General features: G+C 42.8%; 1 protein-coding gene and 1 pseudogene across 9 annotated transcripts in view; one reads left to right on the top strand and one right to left on the bottom strand.

Annotated features, from left to right (window-relative positions):
* Window positions 1–25,522, bottom strand: part of LMO7 (LIM domain 7) — a 205,651-nt gene that overhangs the window by 147,978 nt on the left and 32,151 nt on the right. The window lies entirely within an intron of this gene.
* On the top strand, window positions 3,329–7,884 carry LOC132477774 (protein FAM204A-like; annotated as a pseudogene).

Below are 25,522 nucleotides of genomic sequence, written 5' to 3'. Positions count from 1 at the left end.
TGTCCGAAGCCTGTGCACTGCAACAGGAGAGGCCACAACAGTGAGAGGCCCGCATACCGCAAAAAAAAAAAAAAAAAAAAAGATATTGTTCAGGGCTCCATAACACATCTAATTATTAGTTTAAAATATCCTTGGCTGAGTAATAATTTTAGTTTTTAGTAATAATGTTAGTAATAATTTAATTTAGTAATAATTTTAATTTTGTTTCAAGACTATAAAAACGGAAGGACTGAGAGTAACTTCTTCAACACCACAGTCGGCCCTCTGTACTGAGCGTTGGGAATGTGGAACCCACGAATACGGATGGACGACTGCACTAGGGCATTTTATTTGAGGGACGTGAGCATCCCCGGATTTTGGTGTCCCCAAGAGGTCCTGGAACCAATCCCCCACAGATACCAAGGGACAACTGTATCCTGGTATAGTGACACGTGAAAAGATTGATATGAATGTTCCATCTTAGGATAACAGAAGGAAGACTCTGCCCATACAAATGGATGAGATTGTTTCCCCCCTGCCAAAAAAAATATATGTATATCACTGACCTTGAGAGCTCAATGTCAGGACGTGTGCCTGACCCCCTCATGCAGCGCTGAGGGCTCCCTCTTCCCCCGCTGCGCCTTCAACTCCTGGCTGCCCGTGACATTCACATCACTGCAGGCACATGTGTACTCGCCTTCGTGGCTCCTCTACTGGCCTAAGTCCTTGAAGGGGATGTCACAGCTGACAGGTTGACTCCAACCTGAACACGTTTTGTTTGGCCCACGCACAACGCTGGGCAAGAGGGAGTAGAGATCTGGATTACCAGCTTCTCTTTAAAAAAGAAATGTCTGCCAACGCTGGGCATGCCTTATCTCATAAGCCACAACTGGCTGCCCTGAGTTAGTGATGGGCGGCCCCGGGGAGAACACACTCTGCAGAGAGCCACAGACCCTATCCTCCCATCTGCTACACCCACCCTTCCTCGCCCCAGCTCACCACCTGGCTGGCCCCGCAGGCATGTCAGTTTGAAAATCCTCAGGGATTTTCATTGCATTCTGAAGGCCCAGCATAAATCCTGCCCTGTAGGAAGGACTCTCACTCGTTGACTCAGAATTTAGCGTGTAAAAGAATCACTTGTGGCGCCTGTAAAACAATACAGGTCCCAGGCCTTTCTCTAAGCGAGCCTGATTCAGACAGCCTAGACAGACACCTGAAGTTCAACTTTTCCAGAAGTGCCCTTACGGAGTTTTGCTAAGAATGGTCTACGATAAACATTGCTTCAGTGTTAGGTATCTAGAGCTCTGTGAGTCTTGATTTCCTTATAAGAAAAAGAATTTGGAGTAAATCATCACTACCGCTCACAACTCCAAATGCTTTCTTTGGTTCTTTATTGGAAATCGAAGGAAACCGAACAGGAAATCTGTTCCTGCTCTCTGCTACCACCTGCTGGCAAGTTCCTGGTACTGCAGAGGTATAAACTGCAGTTTAATCCCTCAGTTGGGGAATTACTCTTTCCTAGTTTTCACGGCTAGATCCAAGTACATTTTTTTAAAAATTCAACAAAATAGCTTAAAAACATATCACCAAGCAACATTTGATGAAAACAAAAAAGAGAAATATCTTACAGTTTGCCTTGTCAATTATACCTCAATACGGCTGAAAATAATTAAGTAATATAAACACCACTAATCTGTCTCCTTTATTCTTCTATAAGAGCTTCTGATGTGTTTCTACCAAATTGATTTTGAAACACACCATAGATTTTGAGACTTCTGTAGAAAAATTTGCACGTTAAGATATACAATCTGTTTAAATTGTAGACCTGGGACCCAACTACATGGAACAATTTTCTACCATAATAAAATTCTCCAATGTGGAATGATCTGCATTTTTGCAGAAAGTAAACTCCTGATATAAAAAATGTTCGAACATATGGGTGAGATTTCTAAGATTCCTCTCAGTACTCTGGATGATTTCTCTCTCATCCAGTAAAGCATCAGGGAAGCTCACAGATCTGGGTTCTATGAGGCTTAGGTTATACGTGGATTCTGCTCTCCGAGCCTAGAACTATGCTTTAAAAGGGAGGAGATAATATGGGCAGGCAACCAAGCACAACAAACTGAAGATGCGTCTGAATGTTCAGGCAAAACCGAGAAGGATCCCTGGCAGAGGGCAGCTGGGTGTGACAGAATGTGTGCAAGGCAGGAGGGTATGGGTTAGTCCGGAAAACTTCTCCAGGGTAATTACTTCACCCTGCTCCAAACCGTGAAGCTTGACCTGCCAACCACGCCCTCCAGATTCTTCAGTTCACCTGCTCAGTGGCCTTCCTCCACCTCCTAAACTCTGCTCATTCAATTACAAACTCCAAGCAGGTAGCCCTGAACTTCCAACCCTTGTCCTCCCCGCGAAGCGCCCCTCCAGCCTCATATTCACACCTCCCCGCTGAGCATCTCCTCTTGAGCACCCAGACCTCACCACGTGTAAGACAGACCTCACCCTCTCACCCAGGACTGAACCGCCACACCTCACTTCTCTACTGAAATCACGATACCAACACCCTCCCAGCTGCCCAGACTCAAAACGCGAGCATGAACCTTCCTGCCCCTCCAAATCCATGTCATTCTCTCCACCCCAGTTCTTGGCTTCTCTCCTCGGGCAAATGTAACATTTCAACAACCTACTGATCACCTTGCCTTAATCTCCCCCTTTTCTACTCTGTACTTCAAAGGCTACCTATCATGCCTTAAAAATCAAAAACCACTGCTCAAAATCTTCCAAAGGTCCATTTGTCCTTAGGGTAAGGCTTCCCTCCCTCCCTCCCTCTAGGTCTTTCACCCCTGGATTCTCACACGTGATTCCTTGATTCTGTGTAAACACAAGAAACCAGCATCCTCCAGTGCCTTCATCCCTCCATCTCAACAACTCCAAGTGTACCCCCTCCACTGTCTTCCCCAAACACCACTGCCCCCAAAAGAGTCCTTCTCCATCTACAGCTTCTGTGAGACCGATGTTCTGAGCCACTCGTTCAGTAGATACCCCGTTGTGCCTTATGTCACCATCAAGTGGCCGTGTCTGCTCTTCTGTCCTACACTGAAACTTTCTGGAGCTCAGGAACCTCCGTCAAGGTTCCACATCTTCTCCTGCCCTCCCCCACTGAGTAACATACACAACAACAAACATCTGTAAGAAAAAAATGTATCTTAATTCGCTTCTCCTAAAGGCCAAAAGGTGAAAAAGTAAAGAGAAACTGCTGTGTGAGATATACAGAGAAGGTTTAATTCAGATTCAGAGACTAAAAGAACACAGCTCAGGAAAAAGAAAAGGCAGCAGTGGAAAGCGGGAGGGGATGGGAGAGCAAACCAGCCTCCCTACCTCTCAGGCCGTGATCCAGGAACAAGAGTCCTGGATCAGACAGATGGTACCTACGCTGGGGAAAAACACCTGAGAGCTTCTGGCAGCACATGAAAGCCCTAACTAATGTCTTAGGGGAAAAGGAAAAGCCGAAAACCAGCGTGAACTAATATTTTCCTCCCCTAACAGAGAATAATGACAGACGTCCTACATCCTGGAACAGAGAATGAAGTCAGAAGACAGAAAAGCCGGAGAAGGAAAACAGATTGGGTATCGGCAGGGACGGGGACCGGGAGCGCCGCATGAAATAATGATCGCCCCAGCCTAAAGCAGAGCCAGATGGCAGCCACAGACAATGGAGACCCATGCAGGCCACATGAAATTTTGATGAATTCCTTAATGGCCACACCATGAAAGCCATATTCCAGAAAGAGGCTAATAATAGAACAAACGTCAGTGCAGAACAAAAGACTTAAAACCGCCTGCATTCATTACTCAACTATATTTGGACATTTTTCAAAATGTGGTTGTTTAATAAGTGCTTTCACTGGTGACAATGATCATTGTTTATGCCACGAATGCTGTTATTTTTTGAACCCTAAGCTGATGCTCCAAGCCACTGTGGTAACTGCATTACAACAAAAGGCTGGGTCACACACCTACCCACACACTTGACCCAAAATGATCGCGAGAGTCGTGGACTGGGGAGAACCATACACGTCCACGCCACTTCCCGGCATCTCAACGTGAGAAATCAAGCCAAGTTACAGCTTCTGTAACAACATACTCTTAATCCTCAAAATGAGCAGACTAATTTACACACGAGTATGCACAGTGCCTTACGAACTCTAGCTTGTCTAAGCAAGGCAAGATGCTTCTGAATTGCATCCAGTCAAAGTCTAAAGTCGAACTAAGACTGAAGGTGACTGGTCTTATCTGCCTTCTACAAAAGTCTTGATGAAATGAGTTAAATCTTCCTGGAGTTAAACCTCCAGGAAGACACTGTGGGAGAAGGCACAGCCATCTGATAACTGGCATGAAGTGATGCTTCAGGTTGAAAGAGCTAAAACTGGACTGGATAACCCCGAAGGAACATGAGCAGCTGTACACATGCGTGAAGGATCCAGAGATAACTAGAAAAGAATGGAGGGAACTGCAGCCCTCCTGCAGGTCCTGGGTAAATAACCTCTTAATTGAGAGACACTGAGTAGACCAAGGATTCTGAAACTAGCTGGGATCTGTTGGGACCCACTCCACACAAGTACGGTTGGGGCAACCTGGAGTTCGTGCAGATCAAGACTACCTGAGCAGGCCATCAGCAGTTGGGTTTTCCCAGGTAGATGTGAGAGGACAAGAGAGCCAGTTTGAAGACGACCTCAAGAAAGCGGCTTAGTGTTAGACCGTGCAGACTACACTAAGCAGGGAGGGAAGCAGAGACAGGCAGCTGGTAAGAAGGAAGAAAGTAAAGGGTTTTTTTTTTTTGGTTTTTTTTTTTTTTTCGGTATGCAGGCCTTTCACCATTGTGACCTCTCCCGTTGAGGAGCACAGGCTCCAGACGCACAGGCTCAGAGGCCATGGCTCACGGGCCCAGCCGCTCCGCGGCATATGGGATCCTCCCAGACCGGGGCACGAACCCGTGTCCCATGCATCGGCAGGCAGACTCTCAACCACTGTGCCACCAGGGAAGCCCAGTAAAGGGGTTTTGACTAAGCATGTTTAGTTGAAGCTGCTGAGTAAGCTGTAGAGTAAGATGCTGGGATTTAATCATGCAAAAGTGCAGCCCTTCCAGGAAATAACTAAATCCAGGATTAGGGTGTCAAAGAAAGTGGCTGGAGTAGGAAAGGATATCATGGATTGGGAAGTGAGAGAACCTGATGCACCCTCCCAGTCTACACTGTTACCCAGGGTGATGGCAGGTCAGGGCAGGAGGGATGCATGAGTCAGGTGCTCAAGTCTTCACTGAATAAAAAGGAGCAAGTGAGAGGTCAGAGGTCAGCAAGCAGTGAGGAAGAAGGATATTGGACAGTCTAACCCACTGGTCTAAGACATAGATACTGCTGTGTGAACATTTCAGGCTAACTCTCTGGAAGTGGCCACTTCCTCCAGCCCTGAGGTGGGCGAGAGATGGCAAACTCCACTGGAGAAGGCAACAGGAAAAAAGGAGGACTGGCTTTCTCTTAAGGCAAAGAGGTAAAGAGAAGGTTTAGGGGAGGGGTAAATGTTGGCGGGTTCACCATAAAATTGTTCCAGGGGACAGAGTGGAAAGCTCTGGGAGGAAGCAGGGCACTGGACCAAGAGGCCAAGCGTTGAGCACCATGACCGAAGTTCTTCCATCTTGGTGGGACAAAGGCTGACAGTAAGGATACAAGAGGTTAGGCGGCTACAGGGAAGACCTCGGTGTGATTTAAGCATTTCCGTATTACATTTAACAGTCAGTAACCTGTGACACTACGTCAAGCCAAGACCACACAAATCCTGCATTTTTTTCTTATGATAAACCATCCTGCATTTTGAAACTACACTGAAAACACGTCTACTCAACACACACCCAGGAGACTGATGGGATGAATAATACTTCAAACATTAAGTCACTGGTCTATAAACAGAGAGATATTTTGGCTACATTCACATTACCTGAAGCAAAACTAATTTTTTTAAAGCTTTTTAAGAACATTCTTCTCGGTCACAGTTTGGTTTAGAAAAACCTTTCAGTTTTGCTTAGACTATACACTCCAAATGCACTTATCAGCACTTTTCATTTACTAAAATCAAATCTCCAGTTTTTAACTGTAAATTAAATATTTACAAATACAACATATAGACGATCCCTTACATATTTTCTGAGAACTTCATTGAAGCATTACCAGAAAAAGTAGTTATAATTATTATTCCCCATTGGAAATAACTCTTCATCACTGAACAAAGAACATTCAAAGTACACCAGAGTATATTCAACAAAATCAGTGTGCTTTATGCATTTGCTTAGTACTATGTTAAAGCAACATGGGAGACAAAATAACTTATTAACCTAATTTATTGAGAACCACATCTTAAACCAGGGGTGGGTAAACTAGGGCCTATGGGCCAAACCCAGGCCCGCCAACTGTTTTTATAAATAAAAGTTTATTGGAACCCAAACTCCAATCAGTTGCAATGAGATCGCTCACTACAATGGGCAGAGAGAGTTGAGCAGTCCTAACAAAGATCCATTGCCCATAAAGCCTAACACAAAATTAAATATGGGCTTGGGCTCCTGGTGACAGTTCCAGAGGATCTGCCAGGAGGCCCAGCACGGGCAGATTGGGCCAGAGGAGACCCCAGCCAGGCCCATATTTTCCTTGGAAGGGGCAGCTCAGCACCTTCCCAAGCTCTTTGGTGGGAAAGGGGTTTTCTGTCCCACCAAAGTGAGGGGGTAAGGATGCTTCCCATTGAGAAAATGGACTATGTTTATAATCAGAGAATCCTGGAAAACACTTACAGTGCATGAAAATGTCAACAGGCTAGAAATCCTACCTGGGACCTGGCCGTTGAGTGTTATGCCCAGGAAGGGATTCTTCCCACATTGGGATTATAGTGAGGCTCTGCCGGAGAACCTGCAGGCTTCCAGGTGTGCAGCCAGCAGGAGAAGGTGTACCTTTCTAAGAGCTACTCTCTCTTTTTTTTTTTTTTTTTGCGATACACGGGCCTCTCACTGTTGTGGCCTCTCCCGTTGCGGAGCACAGGCTCTGGAGGCGCAGGCTCAGCAGCCGTGGCTCACGGGCCCAGCCGCTCCGTGGCACGTGGGATCTTCCCGGACCGGAGCACGAACCCATGTCCCCTGCATCAGCAGGTAGACTCTCAACCACTGCGCCACCAGGGAAGCCCAGAGCTACTCTCTTAAAGACTTGAACTTCAGGAAAAGACAGGGCGTGGGCTGCTTCCTCCTGACCTACGTGATGTCGCATTGAACTCTGCCGATGAAGCCTGAACTCACAGGAAGAGAAAGGTCAGATAACGAGAGAAACAAATCTCAGATTTCTCTTAGACCAAAAACTGAAACAGAGCCACATGTAAATGCACATGAAGTGTGCCTTTCTGGAATTCCCTTAAATATGTGGAATAAATTTCAAGAATTGCATAAAAAGCATTCCAAACATGAAACCCTGACCTCAAGCCTGGGAAGCGGAAGTGGGGCGGAAAGAAACTCTCCAGAAAAGATAAAATGAAGAATGAAGGGGCACCTTGTCAGAAACAATCTTTAAACAAAGCCCAGTGGAAGGAACGTATTCAGTATTTTGGAGTCAGGGATAGGTTTGAAAAAAGAAAAAGAAATGATAAGTCAGGTCTTCAAGAGCATAGACCAGGCTGTGGACAACTGAAAAATGGAGAAAGCTGAGGACTCAGCAACCAAATGGCTACAGGAGAGCTTGTTGTAAAACTATCAGAGCTGCTGCCAGCCCCAACTCTGTAAAAGCCAAAAAAGATACTTCAAATTCACAGGTTGCTTGAGAAAAGAATAAACTTGTATGGGGGTCTGAAGCAAAGAATAGATGGGAAACTCAAACAATATGAGACGTATGTCACTTGGCCAGTATCCTTCATTACATGTGTGAGCTGCACATGCTCAATTTACTGAAAAGATTTCCATGCTTGTGTTAAATGTGTCAGGAAGTTGACAGAAGTAGAAAAAATAAGCATAAATTTTGGGAGCTTACAATAATGAAATGAAGCTTTCTGTTATCTGTATAAGAAATTAGAATGTTTAACACTTATATAGCCCTAGAGTGTAAAATCCATTTTAGTTTTCATCTATTTGTTATAGCATAGCCAATGAGCTTCCTATATTCTAATTCAGTTTAATGATACTTATTCTGAAATTTTAAGATTGTTATTTGTTTATAATGGATTAGTTATAACTGGGTGAGTCTCAATTGATATTGTCTTTGTAAATGACTTTAATTACTTTCATGTCATAAAAGTAACGATTAAATTTTTATTGGGAAGGTGCAGTTAATTCTTCACAGTCACATGGTAAAAGCAATTAATTTTTATGTTCCTTCAAATAAAATATTTCAGTAAAAAACAGAAAAATATAGTAAGTGCTACATAGAGATATATATTGAAAGCCGTGGAATAACTCTGCTTGGGGAGAAAGAAAAAGATGGAGAGACAAAAAATGACATATTGCTGGAGTCATCCAAGGTGGATGGAATGAGCATAAAATCAGTACAAAGTTGACTTCACTCCAGGGTCTGCCCCCCTTTCACACAGTCCTCAGTGGTACTTGAAAATGCAGACTTCAGAAAATAGTTGTTGAATGCATGCTGCCCTCTGGTGGCCCAGAAGTGCTATCCCCTATCACAGCTTTCTCCCAAATTACTCGTATTGTGTTCTGGAGCTTTCCCAAGTCCTTTCCCTTCAACAGTTACACATCCTTTATTCCAGTGACTTAAGACTTCAATCTCACATGACAGCCAAATATTTCTGACCAAACAAATCCTAATACAGTCATGGTTTAGCCCTTCCATATAAACAGTAGTCACTTTATAGAAACACATTCTGGAAAGAGTCACTGATAACAAGTCCAGAACAGGGAGAAGAGCCTTCATGCAGGCAGACCCTGTAGAGGGTCTCTCATCCCCCACGGGATGACCAATTGCACGCGTAACCCACTTTCTCCTAATGCTCCGCCAGTTCTTTCACTGTAAGGATTTATTTTCAGGTATTGTTTCCACAAACCTTGCCTAGAGACACATCTGCACACAGTCCATTAATCTGTCATAGCTGAGCCCCCTCTCACAAAGCCAGTGTCAACATATTTTACCCCTTGTAAAAAAAAAAGGGGGGGGGTAAAAAAAAAAAGGTAAGAGGGAAATCTTGGATGCCGGAGCCTTCTTTCACAGTAAATTGATATAACTGAAGTAGCCACTCTCTCCCTCTTCATCACCCCTTATTTCATATACATAATTACGGCTGATAAAAAATGGAGGCCACTCCAGTGGACCGGCCCACATCACAAACCTAAACCTAAGTCAGCCTACACTTACGGAAAACTGCCAAGGACACCTAACATACACGGACCCCAATCCTCCAGCTCGGCTCACCTCACGCTAGAAAACGCTAGACCTGTTAGCCTTCCCAGGATACTCCTGGCCTCCTGGTCAATCATGCAATGTCCATGTTGCTGCCTCGAAGGCTCTGTCAACTCGCTTTTGCCCAAATCCCTCAGAAACAGTACTCCCCCACATCCATGAATTATCTTCCCTTGAATAAAGGACCATCAAACTTGCTACTAAATTGTATCATTTTTTTGTCATTTGTCACAACCCGCAGATACTTCCTCTATATGCAGGCTTCCTCCAACTTCTCTCACTATTGAATGTTTGTGTGTGTCAGCCACCACTGCAGGCCTCACAGAGCTTTGCACTCAAAGGTCGGCCGGAGAGCATGGCTTTCATTTCAACTTGTTCTTCGTGAGCTGTTTCGGTGCAAACCGTGAGCAGCTGAGTTCTGAGTTAGTTTCCATAGGACAAATCCAAGTAAATGTTCCACAGGCTCTGCTGCTTCCTCTCCTCCACAGAGCCTGGAGGCCACCCAGACCAGGCAGAAGATTAAAATGCATTGCCAGGCTTTCATCTTTTAATTGGTCTCTTTCTTTGGCATGCTTTTGGAAGACAATAGTGTGGGATGAGGCTTTAGTTTCCTTCAACTTTACACAAACATGAGTCAACTCTAGCCAGAAGGGGGAAAGAACGCAAATCTGTGGTGTGGCAGCCTAGTTCCCGGAGGCCAGCGGGGTTCACAGAAACTGCAAACGCAGGTTACTCCAAGTTCAAGTCTGCATTTACAGGATGTTTACTAAATCTATGCAAAATGAAATGGAGGCAAATTCCGTGGAAAATCTAAACCAAAGGATACTCAAAGGCAAAACCTTTTTTCATAATCTAACAAGTTCTGGGAAACTTACCTGTGGGATAACGAATTGGAAAGTTACAGAAAACATGCTTAAATTTTCCAATATCACTGCTTTTACGCAATAACTTACAAATAGCTGAAGATGGGTGGAATTTACCAGAATTAATCCAATAAAGCACAATGTCATAGATGATCAAACCTTGAAGGGGTCTCTAAGATTACTCAATAGCTGTCAACCAAAGCTCTCTGTAAACTGTACATCACAATACATAAGAAGAAAAAACTAAGGCTCTTCACTGAAACAGACAAAGAAGAGTAAAATGGTTAGTGAAGAATGGACAGTACATAGTAACAAGCACAAGCTTTGGGTCAGACACCTGCTGTCCCGTTCAGGCTCTGACACTCTCTAGCTAAGTTACAGAATTGCTAAGCCTCTATTTTTTTCTCTTACTGAACCAAATTTTCATAAGAAGCTTGGCCAACTCCTATGCCTTTCCCATGAGACTTTCTGCCTTTGATGATAAAAATTTTAAAAAGAAAAAAATGACTATGAAATGTCAAAGTGACCAAATTTGGATACACAGAAAATACTCTTTCCCACTACGCCATACTGCCAGTGGATATATTTGATATGTTTGTGGGCTTAAAAGTACTAGAGAAGAATGGCACAGCTGAATAGGAATCTGTGAAGAAAAACAGAAATATATGATTGCATTAAATAAGGATGACAATAATTAGTGCTGGGACACAAATTCTACTCTTTGAAAGACACTGAAAAAAAAAATCAAACCACTGGGAGAATTTTTGCAAAACACAACTGATAAACGACTTGTATCCAGAAAACAGAACTCTAGAAAACAAATAACCCAATTTAAAAGATGGGCAAAAAAATAAATAAAAAAAAAAATAAAAGATGGGCAAGGGGCTTCCCTGGTGGCGCAGTGGTTGAGAATCTGCCTGCCAATGCAGGGGACACGGGTTCGAGCCCTGGTCTGGGAAGATCCCACATGCCGCAGAGCAACTGGGCCCATGAGCCACAGCTACTGAGCCTGCACACCTGGAGCCTGTGCTCCACAACAAGAGAGGCCGAGAGAGTAAGTGGCCCCCACTCGCCGCAACTAGAGAAAGCCCTCCCACAGAAACGAAGACCCAACACAGCCAAAAATAAATAAATAAATTTATATATAAAAAAAAAAGTCACAGAACAAGGCAGTTCCCATTCTACCATTTAACAGCTTAGAATACTATTCACATGTCATGAAAATTGCTAAACATTAAAAGGAAAACACTTTAAAAAAATAAAATAAGGGCAAATAATCTGAACAAACACTTCATCAAAGAAGGTATATGAATGGCAACTAAGCACACAAAAAGTACTCAACATCATTTGCGTAATAAAGAGAAAGAATCAAGGTGGAAAACAGTTTGTCAATTTCTGATAAAGTTAAACATACACTTACAAGAAGACCCATCAATCCCATGCCTCAGCATTTACTCAAGTGAAATAAAAAGCCTGTCATGAATGTTCACAGTGGCTTCATAATTGCCAAAAACTAAGAACAACCCAAATATACTTCAAATGGGAATTGATAAACTGAGGTACATCTGTTCCAGGAATACCACTCAGCGACGAAAATGAAGTACTGATACAAACAACGTGAATGAGTCTCAAATGCATTATGCTAAGTGAAAGAAGGCTACAAATAGTATGATTCCATTTATATGATATTCTCAAAATGACAAAACCCCAAGGACCTTCAAGGACAGAAAACAGATCAGTGGTTGCCAGGGACAGGGGGTAAACAAGGAAGGATCCTCTACAAAAGGTGCACAAGGAAATTTGGGGGAGGGGGGCGGTGGGGATGAAACTGCTGTATCTTGATGTAGGTGGCAGTCACACAACTGTCTGCATTTTGTCAGATCTCAATTCACTACCAAGGGTGAATTTCACTGTAAATTACACCTCAATAAAAAAAAGATATGAGACACGTGATGTGAAACAGCTATCAGAAATGTTGCCATTATCTGAGCTGATATGAAACGAGGTTTAAGATAGTGATTCTTAAACTTGAGTCAGTGGGTCCAGGGTGGGAGCTGGGAATCTGTAGCTTTAAAAAGCACTCTAGATTATTTTGATGCAGGTGGTCCAAAGACTACACTTCAAAGTTGTGACACAGCATGATCATGGCAAAAGCTGATACAAATACCCTCTCATCATTTCTTCATCTGAGGGAGTGAGCAGAAAAAACATGATCAAATGCCAGGTTATGTATAAGGTCGTTTCCAAACTTTCATCTAAGAGAGCTGTGGATTTCAGATAATCATCTGTTTAGTGTCCTGAACAGTTTTACCAAGCTGGAAAGACAAGAAAGAAGTTAAATTCATAGATGAACACAGAATATGACAACAAAGGTTAATCACAGAATATCTAAACCACTGTTGTCTAAGGCAAATTTCAAACAAAAAGATAATTCTTCGTTTTCCAACACTCACCCACTCCATTTATAACCTAAAGTAGATTGCTCCTTTTTAAAGAAATAGTATACTGAATTCCCATGTGTAAACTGATAGGCGTAGAGCTGGTCTAATAAAAAAAAAAGGGGGTGTGGGGGGCAGAAGATTCTGAGCATCACTGAAGAGCCATATACACTAGTCTATAAATCCCATCCCCACCCCATCTTCCAAAGGTCGCCATGGAAACTCTGCTCTGCGGAGCCCCATTAGAAAATATTCCTTAGGGCTTCCCTGGTGGCGCAGTGGTTGGGAGTCCGCCTGCCGATGCAGGGGACACAGGTTCGTGCCCCGGTCCCGGAGGATCCCACAGAGCCTGTGTGTCCGGAGCCTGTGCTCCGCAGCGGGAGAGGCCACAGCAGTGAGAGGCCCGCGTACAGCAAAAAAAAAAAAAAAAAAGAAAATATTCCTTAAAAACTAAGGTTGCAGGGATGAATGCACAGCCTATTGGGTTGGCCAAAAAGGTCGTTCAGGCGTTCAAGAAATCTAGCTAACTTCTACTATAAGAGTTTCAGTAAAATCAGTAAATTTGGCTGAATTATGTAATAAACTTAACACTTTGGCTGAATTATGTAATAAACTTAACACTTACAGTTACTCTGTATGTTTGCCTGGTTTCTTCACTAATATATCCCAAATACCTACAAAAGTCACTAGCCCATAGTAGGTACTCCTATTTATTGAATGAGTATCTAAATATAAAGCAGCTTATAAACATCAATACAAAACATATCCCCAGTGAGTCAAAATCTGATGGCAGATACTGGTAAAATTGAATGATAATTGTTAATTCTCCCAGAAAAGAACTGCAATTTTAAAGAACCATTAAATAAATTAATCTCTAATTAGTGAAAAGTATTAGTGTAGATTTATGTAGAGAGGACTTTCCGAGGTCTATATCTCCCACCAGTGTCCATGCCATTACTCCAAACATGCAGGTTTTATTAGTGTTTAATGTATGTAGGATTAGCTATGTCACTTCTGAATTAAACAAAATCATGGAAAACAATCCAGGAAAAAAAAAATACTTGGGCTCATTCTATACCATAAACAAGGCCTTAAAAACCTCTCTAAAAAAGAAAGATAGGTTGCTCTTATCTTGGGCACAAAATAAAAGCTGAGCTACCAGAATTTGATCCAAAAGTAAAACTTCATAGCTTTCGTATTAAAAGCTTCAATTGCAGACTGAAAGTAATAAGTTCAATTTACAATTTTAAACACTTAATAGGTTAAAAGCCCTTGAAAAAGGCCTTAGGTGTTATCATCAAAGAATTGCCACCTTATTACAGAAAAGTATTACCCCTGAATAGTTGTTTCTGTTTTAAAAACAACGAAGGGGGCGGGGTTGTCCTCAACTTATGTACCTAACACCCCTCTTATTGGCTAAAAGCTTTAATAATGCAATGTCTTCTCATCTTTGTTAGCTAGTGAAACAAGGTTTAAATTTCACATTCAGTTGGTAGCTGCTGTGGAATGCATTAAATAAAGAATGTTTTATCCAGAGGAGAACAAACCTAATCTTCAGGTGTGGATTGATACAAAGAGAGGGACATTCACGGAATTCAAGAGAATCAACACCTCACAAATTCTTGCTCCCCCGCCCTGGTGTTACATTACCTGCTACACTGCCTCAGGTTCACTGACCCGCTGCAGTCAAAGACACTGAGAAGGCATCCATATTAATGTAAAGAAACCAGCTTCCAGGGCTTGGCTTCTCTGTGTACAGCTTAGATGCATCAGGGCAAGCTCTGAAAAATCTGTTTCTGTTAACTATGATTCCTTTAGCAATCACAGAGATCAATGAGTAGCCACAGTCACTGTTTCATCAAGTCAGTCAAATACTCAGTCTGGAGAAAGTCCCATAATTAACATGCTGCACTTGACAGTGTAATTTTATTCATCCATTCCGTCAACGTGTACGGATGGTCTACTCTGCTCCGCAGAGAATGCTAAGGATGCTTTTAACAAGAAGGTGGGGCTTCCCTGGTGGCGCAGTGGGTGAGAGTCCGCCTGCCGATGCAGGGGACACGGGTTCGTGCCCCGGCCCGGGAAGATCCCACGTGCCGCGGAGTGGCTGGGCCCGTGAGCCATGGCCGCTGAGCCTGCGCGTCTGGAGCCTGTGCTCCACAACGGGAGAGGCCACAGCAGTGAGAGGCCCGCGTACCGCAAAAAAAAAAAAAAAAAAACAAGAAGGTGGCTACACTTTATATATGCAATCTTCTAAAAATATGTGCAGTTTTAGGGGAAACTTTCTAAATTTTCCCCTGTATTTTAATTATTACTTTGCTTCTTCGAAGAGGCACCGTGTAAATGACATCTGTGTGTGTGTGTGTGGTGTGTGTGTCTGTTTCACAAGGAGGAGACATTTACGAAGAGGGAGACAATTGATAAAATGTTCTTCAGGGACTTCCCTGGTGGCACTGGGGTTAAGAATCTGCCTGCCAATGCAGGAGACACGGGTTCAATCCCTGGTCCGGGAAGATCCCACATGCTGCGGAGCAACTAAGCCCGTGCGCCACAACTACTGAACCTGTGCTCTAGAGCCCGTGAGCCACAACTACTGAGCCTGCGTGCCACAACTACTGAAGCCTGCATGCCTAGACCCCATGCTCCACAACAAAGAAGAGCCACCACAATGAGAAACCCATGCACTGCAACAAAGAGTAGCCCCCGCTCGCCGCAACTAAAGACCGCGCACAGCAACGAAGACCCAACACAGCCAAAAATAAATTAATTTTTTAAAAAATGTTCAATTTTCTGTTACAAGCATCATGTCTCATTGACCACCTTCTTCAACCAAGTGAATAACTCATTCTTTGTTTAAAGAATAGCATTCCAGCAATGAGTGGTTGGGTAACATTTAGATACAGAGCTCCCTCTGAGAAAGCTCACCCACCACCTCCAGAGCTTGCCTCTAGCGACAGAGATGTCTCCGGATTTGGCTCATTGGTTCAGACTTCCATCAACACCATAGAGGAGAGAATGTATTCCAAAAAAGTGTGTTTAAGTTTATTTTTGGAACTGAAACAAATGCTAAGATTGGGGGGGGGAGGATGTATCAACCTTAAAAAAAATAAAGCTCAATTTCCTAAATAAGTCTGTTTAAACATTGTTTCATGAAAACATTTGTTTTACAACTGTGGAACCTAACTTAAATCTGGTTTAGAAAAGACTTTAACTGAAAGGAAATACAGGGTACAAATATGTTTGAACATTCTTCTGTTATAATCTAACCTGAAAATAAAATCATAAACAGCAGGGATGGGGAGTTGAAATTGACTCTGAAACCATATATTCACCACAACTATTTGCTGTTGCTGGCAGATTCGATCCAGTAATTTCAATAAATTATTACTTGTATTTCCTTTATAATTCAACCTCTAGTTTTTAAATATTGGATACTATTTATTTCATTACTCTAATCAGGATATTGTCTGTAAGCTGAAACCAAATAGATCACATCCTTTGAGCAGATTTTCTCTACCTTTCAAAAACCAGGCTACAACCCAGTGAGAAAACCAACACATTTGGTTTGAGATGCCTTCATATTTCATTGTAGTTTTGTGAATACCCCAATTTTCGTGTCCAATTTGGGGAAGGCCAATATATTATGAATAAAAGCTAAGAAGTAGGTCCTTCTGTTTAGTTGCATTCTTCCATTGTATTTCACCCTTTTTTTTTTTTTTTTTTTTTTGCTGTACGCAGGCCTCTCACTGTTGTGGCCTCTCCCATTGCAGGGCACAGGCTCTGGACGCGCAGGCTCAGCGGCCATGGCTCACGGGCCCAGCCGCTCCGCGGCATGTGGGATCTTCCCGGACCGGGGCACAAACCCGTGTCCCCTGTGTCGGCAGGCGGACTCTCAACCACTGCGCCACCAGGGAAGCCCTCACCCTCTGCTTTGAGTTTGCCAACATACACATACACAGAAGCACTCTGACCTCTGCTGCCAGAGATTGGAATTTTTTCCACAAGGGTTTTATTTCCGTTACATTTTTCTGTGACGTTCTTAGTATCCATCCTCAAAGTGTAATCCACAGTCATTTCCCCGATGGCCTACGAATGCTGGCCATATGTACCTTCTACCCTCACCTAGGCAGGAAAAGAGGGAAAGGATAAAACCAAAGGGTTATGCTATCAGCCTGTCCCTCTTTGTCACCCAGGCAATAGCTCTCCTGGAAGCTCCACCCTATAGTCACCTGTGACACATGGACACTCTCAGCACAAGGGTGTCTAAGAAGACAAATCTTTTCATCTGGATTTACTAATATTCTCATAAATGTCACTGTTCAAAGGGTGACAAGAGAAGAATGGATATCAGATAGACAACTTGTAATGTCTGCCATAGGTAGATCACATTAAAAAAAAAAAAAAGAGGTGAATTCACCTGGGTAGCCATCTGAGGGAAAAAGAAAGTTAGATCCATAGCTCATGCCTTAGAGTAAGTTAATTCCTGATAGATCAATGATTTTAAAGTATAAAAGATGAATCTACAAAATAACCTAAAGAAACTAGGAGATTTTGGTACTCTAGGAATGAGAAAGGTCCCTATGATACAAAACCCAGAAACCACAAAAGAAAAGATTAATAAACTCAACTACGTACAAAGATAGTTTCTTCATAGAAAAACAGTCAAAACACAAACCAACGTGCACACACACACACAAAATAAAAATTCTTGCAGCTCACATCCTAGACAGAGCCAATTTCCTTAATAAATAAAGAGCTCTTACAAAAAGGAGGAAGCAATATAGTTAACAGAAAAGAAACAAATTACCCTTAAACATATTAAGAGATGGTCAATCTCATAAATAAGATTAATACAAAATCAAAACTACAAGATACCATCTTCATCTTTCTGACAAAGAATAAGAATAGAGGTTAACAGACCCTCTCCTACGTGGCTGGTGGGAGTGTAAACTGGCAGACCCTCTAGAGAGGAAAACAACAATTCAGCTGCTGGGACTCATCCTACAGTTATAACCGCACACATGCAAAATGACGTACGCCCAATGTCATTTGCAAAAGCGTTGCTTATAATTATAAAAATCAGAAAAAAATTAGTACCTATCAAAAGGGGACAGGTTAAATAAACTCTAGTTCATCCAGTCAATAAAATACAGTAATTACAAATATTAGATTTTGCAACTGTCAAAAACTTTTTAAAGCCCTTTATGTGCCAATATATAAGGGCTGTCAAGCTATCCTGTTAAGTACCAAAATCATGGAACGGAATAGTGTGTATACTACGTTTCCATTTGTACTTTTAGAAATTAAGCAGTGAACAAAATATGAAGATTATCCAAAGCATTCAGGCTTCTCAGAAGCCCTGTGAACTTTTTCCACTTTCTGTGCGCAGTTGCCCTGTACTTTCTCACCAAGCAGTGACAACTCAAGGTGATACACAGCTTTCACAGAGGTGAGGAGGGCAGTGCATTGGCTCTGGAGCTGGAACTTCTAAACTGATTTGATATATTTTATTCTTTGGCTAGGAGTCTGAGAAGGGTAGGGTCCAAAATGTCTTTACCACAAATTTATCCAACTATAGATTCATTTCTTAACAAGTTTCTAGTATAAGAATTGAAAGTTGAGGAACTTCCCTGGCGGTCCAGTGGTTAAGACTCCACGCTTCCAAGGCAGGGGGCACAGGTTTGATCCCTGGTTGGGGAACTAAGGTCCCACGTGCCCTGCAGTGCAGCCAAAAAATAAATAAATTAAAATTTTTTTTTTCTTAAAGAATTGAATGTTGCTAGAGAATTAGCTCTCATCTAATCTTTGATCAATTATTTTCACCATTATCTGATATTAGAAGTACAGTGACAATGCACGGCTTCATTAGGGCTGGAAGTAACTAGAATTAGTGTTAAGGTAGCTGGCTTGGGTGAGGAGGGGACACAGGCAGGCTGAAAATTATTCTACTTCTCAGCGACAGAAAATAAAACAAGCAATAGGAATGAGCCACAATAGCTATTTTGCAGATTTCCTTTAACTGAAGGATATCAGGATGAGTTCAGAAAGCTACAAAATCTCAGTTTCCCCAGTTCAGCCTACTTTTCTGATTCCCATAGTAGTTCAGCCTAGTGTCTTCCCATCTAATCACACTTCTCTCTTAAGAAAAGAAGTCCAAAGGTCGGGGGAAGGGAGCATGGGGAGCGGGGGATATATTCCATACTTCCCTACTTCTCCTGGACAACGTTTTGAAAGCCTTTCCCTATTCTAAGGGCTTACGACAGGGAAACCTTCATACATAGCAACCTGGAATCCCCCCAGGGACCTGAGAGCATCCATGGAGAGCTGTAAGGGAAACCATGCACCAGAGATGTTCTCTACACCCTTGGCACTGGGACCACTGTTTCCACCGGATCATGGCCCTATCCCATAACCTGAAACTGACGCCACTGACATTAAGCCTTTACTATATGCAGAGTAAAATAAAATGTGCTATAGGGAAAGAACACCAAACTAAAGAGAAAAACAAATCGTCGTCGTCATGGCGCTCATAACATCTTTGGGATCAAAAGCTATGAATGCGGGCATGCTGGCCCACACAAGCAGTCTCCAGAGTTTGACAGCAGAGCAGCTTTCACAAACTAAAAATCTCAGGACATAAGCACAAAGGGGATAGTGTGGCAAGGGCCCTGAGACACATGAGGCCAGGCAGGGCATTGTTAGGCTTTTCTTAATCTTACTCCCCTCTATCAGGCAATCTCTCCTCCCCTTACCATCCACTCTTCCTGCAGGAGAATTTTATACTCCTTGCCCTTAGCTCTGCATCTCCATCTCCGATTCACTTCTCAGTGAAGTCCAATTTGTCTTCCACCTGCACCCTGAAATCGCTCTAAGCCACTAGTGAGCTCCAAATTTGTAGATTAAATAGACACTCTCCAGTCATTTTTCTGAACTTTAATTTGACACTGTTTATTTTTTTATTTTTTATAGAAGTATAGTTGATTTACAATGTTGTGTTAATTTCTGCTGTACAGCAAAGTGATTCAGTTACACACATATATACATTCTTATTTATATTATTTTCCATTATGGTTTATCTCAGGACATTAAACATAATTCCCTGTGCCACACAGTAGGACTTTGTTGTTTATCCATTCTATATGTAATAGCTTGCATCTACTAACCCCAAGCTCCCAATCCATCTGTCCCCCACCCCCCTCTCCCCTGGCAACCACAAGTCTGTTTTCTGACTGTGAGTCTGTTTCTCTTTCATAGACAGGTTCATTTGTGTCATATTTTAGATTCCACATATAAGTGATATCATGTGGTATTTGTCTTTCTCTTTCTGACTTATTTCACTTAGTATGATAATCTCTAGTTCCATCCACGTTGCTGTAAATGGCATTATTTGGTTCTCTCTTATGACTGAGTAATATTCCATTGTATATACGTACCACATCTTCTTTATCCTTTCATCTGTCAATGGACATTTAGGTTGTTTCCATGTCTTGGCTATTGTGAATAGTGCTGCTGTGAACATAGATGTGTATGTATCTTTTTGAATTATAGTTTTGTCTGGATATATGCCCAGGAGTGGGATTGCTGGATCATATGGTAATTCTACTTTTAGCTTTCTGAGGAACCTCCATTCTGTTTTCCATAGTGTCTGCACCAACTTACATTCCCACCAGCAGTGTAGAGGGGTTCCCTTTTCTCCACACCCTCTCCAGCATTTATTATTTGTTAACTTTTTAATGATAGCCATTCTAACTGGTGTGAGATGGTACCTCACTGTAGTTTTGATTTGCATTTCTCTACCAATTAGCGATGTTGAGCATCTTTTCATGTGCTTTTTGGTCATCTGTATGTCTTCTTTGGAAAAATGTCTAGGTCTTCTGCCCATTTTTCGATTGGGTTGTTTTGATACTGTTTATTTCAACATTTAACTATTTGTAGGTCACAAACCTTCCTGGAAATCTGATGAATGGTATGAACCCTTTCTCCAGAAAAATCCTACACATACACACACTGCAGAGAGTTCAGAAACCCCCTGAAACTTAATCCTGAACCAACCGGGTCAAGAGATCCCAGGTTAAGAACTGCTGATCACCAGCTTGGTTTCTTTAACAACATTCCCTTACAAATTACAGTTGACTTTTTGAACAACTAGGGGATTAGGGGTGCCCTCCACGCAGTTGAAAATCCGAGTATAACTTTACAGTTGACCCTCTGTATACACAGTTCCATGAATTCAACAAATGGCTGGTGGATCATGTAGTACTGTAGTGCACAATCGATGACCAAAAAAATCCATGTATAAGTGGACCCGCGCAATTCAAACTCATGCTGTGCAAGGGTCCACTGTATTCCACTTCCACTTTGAATCTCCTTCCTGGGTTCCTCATCCTATTCCTACCTCTTAAACACAGCTGTTCCCCAGAGTTATGAATTCAGGTCAGTCCTCTGGTTCAAAACATTCCTCCTTGCTCATCCACTCTCATGATCTTGGTTATCACTGGCATGTTTAGAAGTCCTACATCTGTACCTCCAGCCCAAACCACACCTCTAAGTGTCCCACTTCCATAACTACCACTTGGTGGATAACTACTTTGGTTAACATCATACTCAGCGCGACCAAAATCAAATTCATCCTCCTACTCCTCTCACCTCCCACTTAATTAGACTGTCTTTCTATAATCTCTCTTTCTTGGTAAATAATACCAATACAATACCATATTCCACCTCTGGGATGGCCAAATAACTCCTATCAGACCAGCTCTCACACAGACAAGAACTACAACCCTAGGACTAATATATTAAAAAAAAAAAATTTTCTGAAGGCCCTGGAGGAAGAAATGAAAACAAGCAATGACTGGAGGTGAGTTGACACGTGAAAGAATGAATGAACTACGCTAGATGAGGACAGGCCCCAGTCTGTACCATGCAAGTGGCTAAAATTCTGGTAGAACTCGCACAGTCTCACTGGGCTTCAGCACTAGAGGACAGAGCCCAGGAAACCACAGTCACCAGAAGATGAGAGGGACATTCCAGGCCAGACAGAGCTAGAGAAAGGAAGCATAAAAACTCCTCCCAAATCTCTGAAGGCCCCCAAACCACAGACGTGCAGGCAGACTCCAAGCACCAGACTAAGGGAAAAAGAGCTGAACTGAGACTTAAGCTGCCACCACCACAGGTAAAACAGAATTTACAGTTTGCATCCAGGCAAATGAAGTACCTGCTTTAACCAAAAACAAAACAAAAACAAACAAATTAAAATACCACTTCTTGGCAAAATGTAACAGAATTGTGAGTTCCCACAACTCATCATTTATAATGTCCAGGATACTGTCCAAATAAGTTGACACAAAAGAACCAGGAAACAGGATCTCATTCCCAAGGGAAAAGTCAATCAAGGGAGATCCTAAGATGTTTCAGATGTTCTAATTAGCAAGCATTTTAGGTACAGTACTCAGGTATAGAGAGGAAAAATGCTAATAATGAAAGACAATCTCAGCAGAGAAATATAAACTATAAAACTGAATAACAGGGCTTCCCTGGTGGCACAGTGGGCTTCCCTGGTGGCGCAGTGGTTGAGAGTCCGCCTGCCGATGCAGGGGACACGGGTTCGTGCCCCGGTCCAGGAAGATCCCACATGCCGCGGAGCGGCTAGGCCTGTGAGCCATGGCCGCTGAGCCTGTGCGTCCAGAGCCTGTGCTCCGCAATGGGAGAGGCCACAACAGTGAGAGAGCCGCATACCGCAAAACAAACAAACAAACAAACAAATTAAAATTCAAGAAATGAAAAATAAAATTTCTGAAATAAAAACTTCACTGGACGATATTAACAGCAGGAGGAAGATGATAAAGGAAAGAGTCAGCGAACCCTTTGAAGATATTGAAGATATGCTGAAGATAGATCAATGCAAATTACTCAATCTGAAGAAAAGATAGAAGGTTGAAAAAAGTGAATCTTAGCGACATGAGGGATACTGTTAAAATGTCCAACATAATAGCATAACAATTGTCATTGATGTCCCAGAAAAAAAGAATGTGACAGGAAAAAAATAATCTGATAAAATAATGGCCAAACTTTCCTCAAAAATTGGGAAACATATTTGGTGATTCAAGAAGATAAGCAAATACCAAGCAGGATAAATTCAAAGAAAATAATTCCTTGACACATCAGAATCAAACTGCTAAAACCTAAGTATAACCAGAAAATCCTGAAAACAAGGTGAGAAAAGTGACACTTTGCTTACAGGAGTACAATGATTTGAATTACAGCTTACTTCTCATCAGAGGCAACAGAAGCCAGAAAACAGAGGAACATACCTATAAAAGGCTGGGGAGAAGAAAAACAAACAAACCTGTCCACTCAGTTTATCATACCACTGGCTGCCAGCATCCCACATCAAAAACCTGGGAGTGAGCTGGACTTCTTCCTCACAGCCAAACCCTCCCAGAACCACTGATTCTACCCCGTTTGGTCTCCCCATTTGCACCACCATGTGTATCCCACCAAAAGTAGCTCGAACCCTCGCGTCTCTCCGGAATTACAGCCATAGCTGTTTAACAGTCTCTCTGCCCCAGGCTGGCCCCTAAGCACTTGGTGTTTCTATCAGCACCCCTGCTCTCTAAGAACACTGAACACATCACCCTCTTGCAGAAGTTACTTGATGACTCCCTACAACACTCAAGATAAAATCCAAACTCTTTAAAAGGGCATTCTCTGATTTTTGGATTCCTTTACGCTCTTAAAAATTACTGAAGGTCCTGAAGAACTTTTGTTTATGTGGGCTTATCTATCAATATTTATTTACTGTTTTAGAAATTTAAAGTGAGAATTTTTTTTTTTTTTTTTTTTTTTTTTTTGCGTTACGCGGGCCTCTCACTGTTGTGGCCTCTCCCATTGCGGAGCACAGGCTCCGGACGCGCAGGCTCAGCGGCCAAGGCTCACGGGCCTAGCCGCTCCGCGGCATGTGGGATCTTCCTGGACCGGGGCATGAACCTGTGTCCCCTGCATCGGCAGGCAGACTCTCAACCACTGCGCCACCAGGGAAGCCCTAAAGTGAGAAATTTTTAAAGCACAAGAATCCACAAGCACACATCCCGTTAAACAAGAGAACAATGATATCATCATACACAGGGCAGCATCTAGAAAGTTCTTAGCATACTCTTGAGAGAATTAGGGTGAAAGGGGCAAATGAAATCTTAGTATTGTTTTATAAATAAAAGGATCTCAGGGACCCACAGGGGTCTCAACCCACACCTTGAAAACTGCTGCTTTAGATGGTTCCCTCTGGTGTCCAGCTGCCCCTGGAAGCTCCAGCTATGCCAACCTTCAGGGAATTCCCTGAGCACGCCCCTCTCTCTCATGTGCTGCACACCCTGTTCCCTCTCCTTAGAAGAAAAGCCTTTCAGTTTCACGTATCCCAGCTAACACCTACCCATGGCCACAACTCTGATTAAGTACAGCCTCTTTGGAAAGCATTTCCTAATCTTTCCCCTACAGTCTGATTCTGGCGTGCTCTATCCTCCCCCATAGCTCCCTCTGCCTGTCTGCCTGATGACATTTATCAGACAACTAAACCAAGAAATATAACGTAGGCTACTCATTTCTGTACCCCCAGAATAAGGCCCAGAATTTCACTCATGCATTGAATACACACACACACACACACACACACACACAATCCTTAATAGATACTAATCTAATGAAGAAGTAAATTCAATCATTCTCCCAGTTAGAAATATCAATACATGGGTTGACAACCTGGCTTACGAGGATATAAGCAAGCTATTCATCCTACTTCCCAATGTCAAAATTATTAGGAGTTTCTCCTTTATAGAAGAATCTCCATTACCTAAGTATTTCAGACCTCTCAGCATTCAAATAAAGTGAAGAAAAGGAATTTGGGGACAGATGTGACGGGTGACAGGAATCATTTCTGATGGTGGAGAAATAACAAAGTGCCCAGTAACTGGGCTTTCCTGGCGGCGCAGGGGTTGAGAGTCCGCCTGCCGATGCAGGGGACACGGCTTCATGCCCCGGACCGGGAAGATCCCACATGCCACGGAGCGGCTGGGCCCGTGAGCCATGGCCGCTGAGCCTGCGCGTCCGGAGCCTGTGCTCCGCAACAGGAGAGGCCACAACGGTGAGAGGCCTGCGTACCACAAAAAAAAAAAAAATACCCAGTAACCATGTTGGGTCACCAGGAAAAAATTCTAAGATGACAGGTGAAGAGCTAAGATGGTCTAGCTCTCATAGAGAAATGAAAAAGCACTCTGATTAGCTATGTTTTTCAGATAAAGTTTACAAAGTAAACAATGAGAAATACTAAAGGAAGAAAATGGGAGGGACCAGCAGCAGAGTGACAAGTCAAGTCACTCTGCTGATATGGAACCCAAGGTCACGAAGGGCTAATTGTACCAGGCCACTTTATACAAGGGACTTGAGCGTGCATGGATTTGGGTATGGGGGCCTGGAGTGCTGGAACCACTCTGTACCACACTCTCGCTTGTCAAGGAGGGCAGATGCAGAGGGGAACAGTCCCCAGGCCTGGTAAGTTAAACAGCCTACACGTGAGTCCTCTCTTAACAGCCTAGGACTATTTACTGGATGTGAATGGATGTGAATACAGGGAGAGAATGAAAGGACCAGTGTGCTGCCTTTTCATCCCTGCAGAAGGCTGGAACGGCCTTAGGAACACAGTAAGGTCCCAGGGCAGCAGCAACTCTACACCATTCTAAGTGATCAAGAATATTAAATGCCTCATCCTAGAGCTAATGGAGCAGAAATGAAAACACTTTAGGAAGATTTCCACTTTCTAAAGTTTCGA

Source organism: Mesoplodon densirostris, chromosome 17, assembly GCF_025265405.1.
Source record: "Mesoplodon densirostris isolate mMesDen1 chromosome 17, mMesDen1 primary haplotype, whole genome shotgun sequence".
NCBI lineage: Eukaryota > Metazoa > Chordata > Mammalia > Artiodactyla > Ziphiidae > Mesoplodon > Mesoplodon densirostris.
Note: the sequence above shows the minus strand (reverse complement) of the source record. Positions and strands in the feature narration are given on the sequence as shown.